The following is a 7,839-nucleotide window of genomic DNA, read 5'->3' as shown; positions in this document are numbered from 1 at the left end:
AATGGAAATAATGCAAGCATAAGGCTACAAGTTACAAGAGAACCTTCTGGTGGTTAACCAAAAAAAATCATTGAGTTTGATCAAATGTTAATTGTAACGCCTGTGTTTCCGGGCTTGCCATTTTTAGCAATGAAATAGTCTAGGTTAACCTTTGTAACCCGTTTTGAAATAATAAGAGTGTATTATTTGAGTATTATGTGTTTTGTGCTTAATTGCTTAATTATAGGGTTTTATTAATTAAGAATAAAAATAAGCGTCAAAATTTAAGTGTAAAATAAACTTGATATCTTTGGATAATGTTGTAGTAGTTAAAACAAGGTTTCCGAAGAGGTACCTGAAACCAAAACTGAAATTGTAAGCACAAAGCTTTGTGAGTTCCCTCATCATACCGCATACCATACAATCATACATGCTGCTAGGCAATTCTGGGGTGCCCGACCTACCCATGTCAAACCATTCTGGGGTGCTGACTACCCGTGTCAAGCCATTATGGGGTGCTGACTACCCATGCCAGGCCATTCTGGGGTGCCTGCCTACCCTCAGGTCTATCTCACCCGGTCACTATGACTATTTCACCCCTTACTACTATCACACAATAACATATCGTAAACATGTTGTCAGACATATATGGGGTGTCCAACCTACCCTTAGGTCCTAACAATCGATCGAGGGACTATTCCTCTCATACTACCACTATCACATAGAACATAGCATACTGGCACATAGAACATATCAAGTAATAGCAAACCAGACAATTATCACAAAGACAATCATCTCAACTGTAAACAACTACTAGTGGGTTGGCCTTGGTGCCTTAGACCCGCTTCTACTGGAAGGTAACTCACCTCAATGTCGTGTAATGTCTGAATTGTCCTCGGCGTGAAAATCGACTCTCCTCGACTCCTTAATCCCTACACGACAACCAATCTAATTTATCAAGTTGTACTTGTAACCCTTAACCAAGGTCAACTCAAATCAAGTCAAAGTCAACATTGGTCAACATCTAGTTGACTTCGCCGAGTTGGTCTACCAACTCGGCGAGTCCATACTCCTCCAACTCAATACAACTCTCAACTCTACTCGTCGAGTCTAGCAAGAACTCGATGGGTTCTCCTTCAATCATACCATAGGGACCATCTTCAACTGAGTCGCCGAGTTCCCCTTGAACTCGTCGAGTTCATCTCCCTCATGAGAATGTGTTCACTCTATGAATTGCTGAGTTGTATGAATAACTCGTCGAGTATGTCTTCATGGTTTGGGAGATTGCCTTGGACTTGCCGAGTTTGTTAACACACTCGTCGAGTCCCATGATTTCTAGGTCTATAACATCGTCCAACTTTGTTGAGTCTTTCTCTAGACTCAACCAGACCCCAAAACAACAAGGGTTGGGGACCCACTACCCGACTCGCCGAGTCCCAAGAACAATTCGCCGAGTCCACTAAGGTCCATGTCCATAAACTTGATTTTTACTAAGCTCATCTCATCCAAAGGGTAGATCCGACCTCTTAGGGTCGATATAACACGTAAAGTCACGAACTTTACGTCCATGCATGGGTCTTTAAGCTTAAAAGGACCAAAAATAAGACCTACAAGATGCATGGGGCTCTCATGGCCATAAAGTTGGCACCTTTATGCCATGAGACCCCTCCAAAGACCAAGTTCTAAAGCAATAACTCCATATTACACTTCATAACCCGAAAAATGGCTTAGAATGCCCTAAATATACCAAAATCCAAGCCCTAAAGATGATTAAACACATGGAAGATCAATATAGAAGCTTTTTGCCTTAAATGAGCTGAAAATGGAACACAATCTCTGGATCTTCTAGCTTCAACTTGAACTCCCAAGCTCCTTTCCTCTTCTCAAGCTTCAGAGTTCACCAAAATGCACAAAAATGGCCTTAGAACACTCAAACAAGGCTAGGGTTCCAGGCTTATGTCTTTTGAAAGTATAAGGGATGATGGAGGCTGAGATGGGAGAGATAAGTTGTTTAAATAGGGTGCAAACCCTCAGATTTAGGGTTTCACTTAAACAGCGTCTACTCGCCGAGTCGGTCTCCCGACTCGTCGAGTAGATCACTTAAACTTCCTGCAGATCACGAGTCTACTCGACGAGTTGGGGCCCTAACTCGTCGAGTCCTAGAGAAAAATAAGAATTACTTGAATTAAATGCTTACCAGGAATCAGGTGTTACATTTAGTTTCTAGCAAATCAATTTTATGGAATGGTAATGGAATGTACTTTGTTATAGTTGAATGTTTAATTTCTTGAATGTTTTTCATTTGCAATTGTTAAGTGTATTGTAAATGCAAATTTTGGATGGTTTGGATGTGCAATTGAAATGTACATTCTTATAAATGAATCTTTGAATGGTAGTACACAAAACAGATTGATTCATTGCCATAATGTGCATACACACCATTTCATGCCAAGTTGTAAAGTTCTTAACACAACCATCCTACTAAGTTTCAAAACAAGTAAACATGATTTAAGTTCTTACATACATTACAATTTCAAACGAACAAACATGATTTAAGTTTCAAAACACATACAACATAAACACCCTAATAACTACTAAACATAGTTTTCATCCCCCTCCAACCTGACCATTACATCGCTTCTCTTTACATGTTCTGGAATTGTTCCCCTTGTTATGACACTTTGAGCAAGTGACTGTTAGATATTTCCTGGTCAATTTACCTGCTTGGCTGTTGGGCAAATCAACACCTCTCATTCTCTTCTTTTTAGGCCTCCCAACCTAGACATAAGGATATATTACAGTTAAAATGAATAAATTGCATGTTCACATTCAAACTACATATTAGGCCTAATTAAAATACAAACCTATGTTTTATATTTTGGTGGATTTAAAGTGAATGGGCAGTCACTTTTACGCCATATTCATTCAGTGGATCAATTTTGTTGAAATACATGGCTTTCCATGTCGATAACCTATAGAAAGGATGGGCCCATTCATCAACATGTAGGGGCATTTTCTCCATTTTCAATTCTGTCCCATATAGCACAAACAACATGTCTACATGGAAAACATGTAATATCCCAAAACCTACAACTGCAACTTTGCTCATTCAAGTTTACCTCATACAGATCTTGTCATGATCTTGACACTTGGGACTTTCTTGCCCCATTATATTTAGCCACCTACTTAGCTGCATCAGTCTTAATCTTGTCAAACATTATAGTTGATGTAGGGGTTAGTAGTCCTTCACACTTATCTATTTCCTTTTGCACCACACACAATCTCTTCATGAGATACTCTCTAATATACTCTAAGCAAGTGATAATAGGTTTATCCCTACCCTCATCTACCTTTGACTTGAATACCTTACAAATATTATTCAACAAACAATCAATGTGTGACTTACCTGTATAACACATATTAAGAGAAGAGAATTACACATATAGTAAAACACAACAAACAAGATTAAGATTTATCATTAATTTTCTAGAAACATACCATTGAAGTGAAATTTAGACTAAGTGTTTGTTGGAATATTACACACCCAAGCATGAGCCTCATCATTGATCTTCTTCAACTTATACATTGCTATGTTAAAGTGGTTGACTATTTTTTCTCTACCACACTCCCAAAGTTGGTCACTTAAGTTTTTTCCTTTCCACTGTTTCTTCATATTTTCCTGGATATGCCTAACAAAATATGTGTTCTGCATTGGGGAATACCTCCTCAATTGCTAGTATTTTTCCCTAAACAAATGTAAATGTAAGCAACATCAATTACCCAAATCTATCTAGAAATAGTAATAAGAAAAATAGTTAGGTGATACATACCTTTTGTCTACCATAAATGAATGAAATTTCGAATTTGCTCCCAGATCCAAATCTTCTCCTAACAGTTCCAAGAACTAGGTCCAACTACTTGTTGATTTTGTCTCTACCACTGCATATGCTACAGGGTATATGCCATTGTTTGAGTCTAACTCCACAACAGTTAGCACTTGCCCATGATAAGGGCCCTTTAAGAATGTACCATCCCCTCCTATAAAATCTCTTAACCCAACTTTGAATCCCAACTTCAATGCATCCAGACATACATATATTCTTCTAAAAATTCTTGTGGTAATAGAGATGGAGGTTTCTAGATACACATCGATCTTAACTGTTGTACCAAGATTAGTGTTTAGTAGCTCCAACACATAATCCATCAAAAATCCATACTGTACTTGGTAGTCCCCACTAATGATACATTCAACCATTGTATTTACCCTAGGAACCTTTTGCAATGACATTCCTAGCTCTAGTTTCTTACACAACTCTTCGTGTAAGGCTTTGACTGGAATTCTAGGGTTACTCTGAATTTTTTGAACAATTAAGTTTGCTACGTATCTGGAAGTGCAAGCTTTAACTGCCATTGTTTGCAAACATTTATGTTCATCTTCTACTATTTTCACCAAACAATCATGGTTTTCATTAGCCCTAGAGATTTGGACTGCCCAAGGACATGTTTATTTATTGGTAATTACATCTTTACCCTTACATTATGCCCTACTTCTAGTTGAGGGCCCACCGCCATCAACTGCCTTAGATGACTGACTTACAACACCTTTACATTTCACCATAATCCCGATTTTGTCATTTTTTGATAGGTATAGAGACTTCCTTGTTTATACAACATGTTAATTCATGAAGTTTTTAACACCAAGCTTGGTTTTGAAGACCTAGCCCACCTTAAATGGTTTTACATGAATCTCTTCATATGAGCATCTACTTGACTTAATCAACTCCTTAAGCATTCTCTTCCTATAATCTTCATGAAATCCTACAAACTGATAATCATCAGTAGCATTAACTTCCAATGCATTATCAATCATGTCATTCCCTTCATCTGTTGAATGATTGTTTAAGATTCCATGTGCATCTACATCAACAACATTATGGAATACATTAATGTCTAAATCAACATCAAATTGTATGTTAGACTCATCCACATTGTAGTCATTCTCATCAAAATCATCTCCACTACCCTCAGAACCATATCCACTCAGAATAGAAAGCCTTTCCACTATCATCACTCACCATACCCTCTAGATAATACACTCATGGTTAATGTTCACATGAAGTTTGGACATTATACTCAACATCATAATCAACATAAACTAAATAATCCTTTATAAATGGTTCAAATTCATCAACTGTTGCAGTATGGACTCCATTAATCAGCTTACCAACTTGGTTCCTCTACATGGGAAGTTCCCACTGGTTCTTCAGTTTCAACTTCATGATTGATCACTTCCTATTGAGTTTCAGTTTCTTGATTGACCACTTCCTCGTGAGTTTCAGTTTCATGCTTGACCACTTGTTCTTGGGTTTCAATTTCATGATTGACCACATGAATGACATTACTTTGTTGGATAACTTGTGACCTTATATATGGCAGAATACTCTTTAAGTAATCATGCCCTTCATCAACATCTAATACCTGTAATTGCTCAAAAACAAGGTTTATAGACTGGTTTAAATCAAGCTTTCTACTACATGATCCTACTTCTCTACTACAAGGTTTCTTTCTATTCATTTTAAGTGACACACTATTAGGCTCCAACTCTTCAATAACAACTTTAGAAGGAGACTTATAATAACTAAGTACCCTAGTCTGACCATTTTCAATATACACCATTATAAGTCTGTGTTTAGGGATGCACGATACCATTTTAAGTACATCTTGGTCATTACCTAAAGGCATTAAGCCATAGTCTAAAGGGTATTCAGTGATACAGAAACGGTAATAAAGGGTTTGCTCAGTTTTATACCCTAGTTCCGAACCATGTCATCAAGCTCATGAACTAAAAATAAATCATTGTCAATATCATCTACATATATTACAATACCATCAATGTATTTCCTTCCAGGTGCTTTGGTGAAGATACCACTGTAGTGTATCTACAACGTGAAATAGTTGTCATATCCTTCTGCAAACACAAAAAAAGAAACGGTAATGTCAATGATTTCTATACGTGAACACAATCAACGAAAAAAACAAGTTTTTTTGTAGTATCGTACCTTATCTTTTTCCCAAGTCCTACATGATTGTGATTTATCCTCAAAACACCATATTGACAGCACCATTGTGATTTCTTCTGCTTAAACCCTAAATCCCAATTTATGTTCTTGCTTCTAAGATGGAAACGGTGCGATGATTACAACTGTAACTGGGTATTTTCTTAGAAGAGGGACGAGTTGTGGAGTTGAAGTGCAAACAATACGTAATCATTTCATATTAAAGAGTGAAGGTTACAAGTGAAATAACAAAATTTCCCCTGCAGTATAATATTGAAAAATAAGTTAACGGCTAAATGGTAACGGAGTGTGTCGTAAGGATTAAACATTACAAGTTTTGAAACCACAGGGACCATCCGTGAGGTTTTCTAAAATTAGGGACCAAACTTCAAATTTTGTGAAACCACAGGAACCATTTTTGAAGTTTAAAAACGTTATAAAATATTGTATAAAAGTTGTAATACAAGTATACAAATGTTGTGAAAAGTACATAATAGCTAAAAAAGTCTATAGTTTTTTCAAAGAAAAACTTAAACTATTTAGAAAACAAAGTTAATTGTAAACAAAAAAAATTAATCTCAGATCAAATTTGTAAAAAAAAAAATCAACCAAAGTCATAAAAAAAAATTGAAATACTGACCATTTTTGTAACATATATAATTGAAAAGTGACTTGATATATTTGGTATAGCATGTAAAATAATAAGGATAAGAGTTCATTAGTTTTTATCTTATAAATCTATATATTGTCCCTTATTACTCATAACATCTCATTTCAAGACTTCAATGCCTTGCTCAACATTGAGTCTTACATACACTTTCAGGGCTATACAAAACCTAAAACATGTTAAATCCTAAAACCAATAGGCTGCAAATAAATAAGTTATGTTTTAGGACCAAATTTCTTCACATGAGACATCATGCACATTAAGCCTTCATACAGGTCAAGTGTCGTTAAATCTGATATTTTTTTTAAGTAAAGGTTACACTAGTCATTTGGATTAAGCTAAATCTATATAGTCTGATTGTAACGATCGAAAATTGTTACTTTTTAAGAAAATGATTAACAAAAATGGTATAAGTTATTAACAAATGATTATTAAAAGAAATTCGTAGTTCGGGTTGTGACAGTTTCATGGATATGAAGACCGTCAAAATCTAAGTTCGTAGAAGAAAGTTATGGTCATCGGAAGTTGAGATAGGTGGTATATTATCATTAAAGAAAAGTTAACAAAAGTCAACAAATATTGCGACACTACATGGCTCCTAGGATGGACTTACACTATGCATAGGACTAGACGAGTCACTTGCAAGAAGTTGTATGTTTGGTTATTTGCTATATTAGCAAGAAGCTTATATGTGTATACATTTATTATGAGCTTTGCGGTGAAAGTTATATGATAAATGTTGAGTGTGAATTTGTGCTAAAAGCTTAATGAAAAGCTAGATGAAATAGATGTCGTAATATGCCTCTATATAGTAGACAATAAGAAAAAGTATAAACTATATAAAGAAAGTTTGAAGCTCTATATAGAGCGTTTGTGAATGGATTAGATTGCCTTACAAGTTTATAGTGTCAGTCTTTCATGTAGCGGCATGGGTCGGGTGAGGTTCATAGTTGCAGGCTTTCATGTAGCGGCATGGATATGATGAGATTCACAGTTCCAGGATTTCACATAATGACATGGATCTGATGAGATTCACAGTTGCAGGTTTTCATGTAGTGGCATGAATTTGACGAGACTTATGGTGGCAGACTTGCGTGTAGCAACATGGGCTTAATGAGGAAGTAGGGTGTTAGGCAA

Source organism: Lactuca saligna, chromosome 8, assembly GCF_052625555.1.
Source record: "Lactuca saligna cultivar CGN05327 chromosome 8, ASM5262555v1, whole genome shotgun sequence".
NCBI lineage: Eukaryota > Viridiplantae > Streptophyta > Magnoliopsida > Asterales > Asteraceae > Lactuca > Lactuca saligna.
This window is presented reverse-complemented; position numbering follows the sequence as displayed.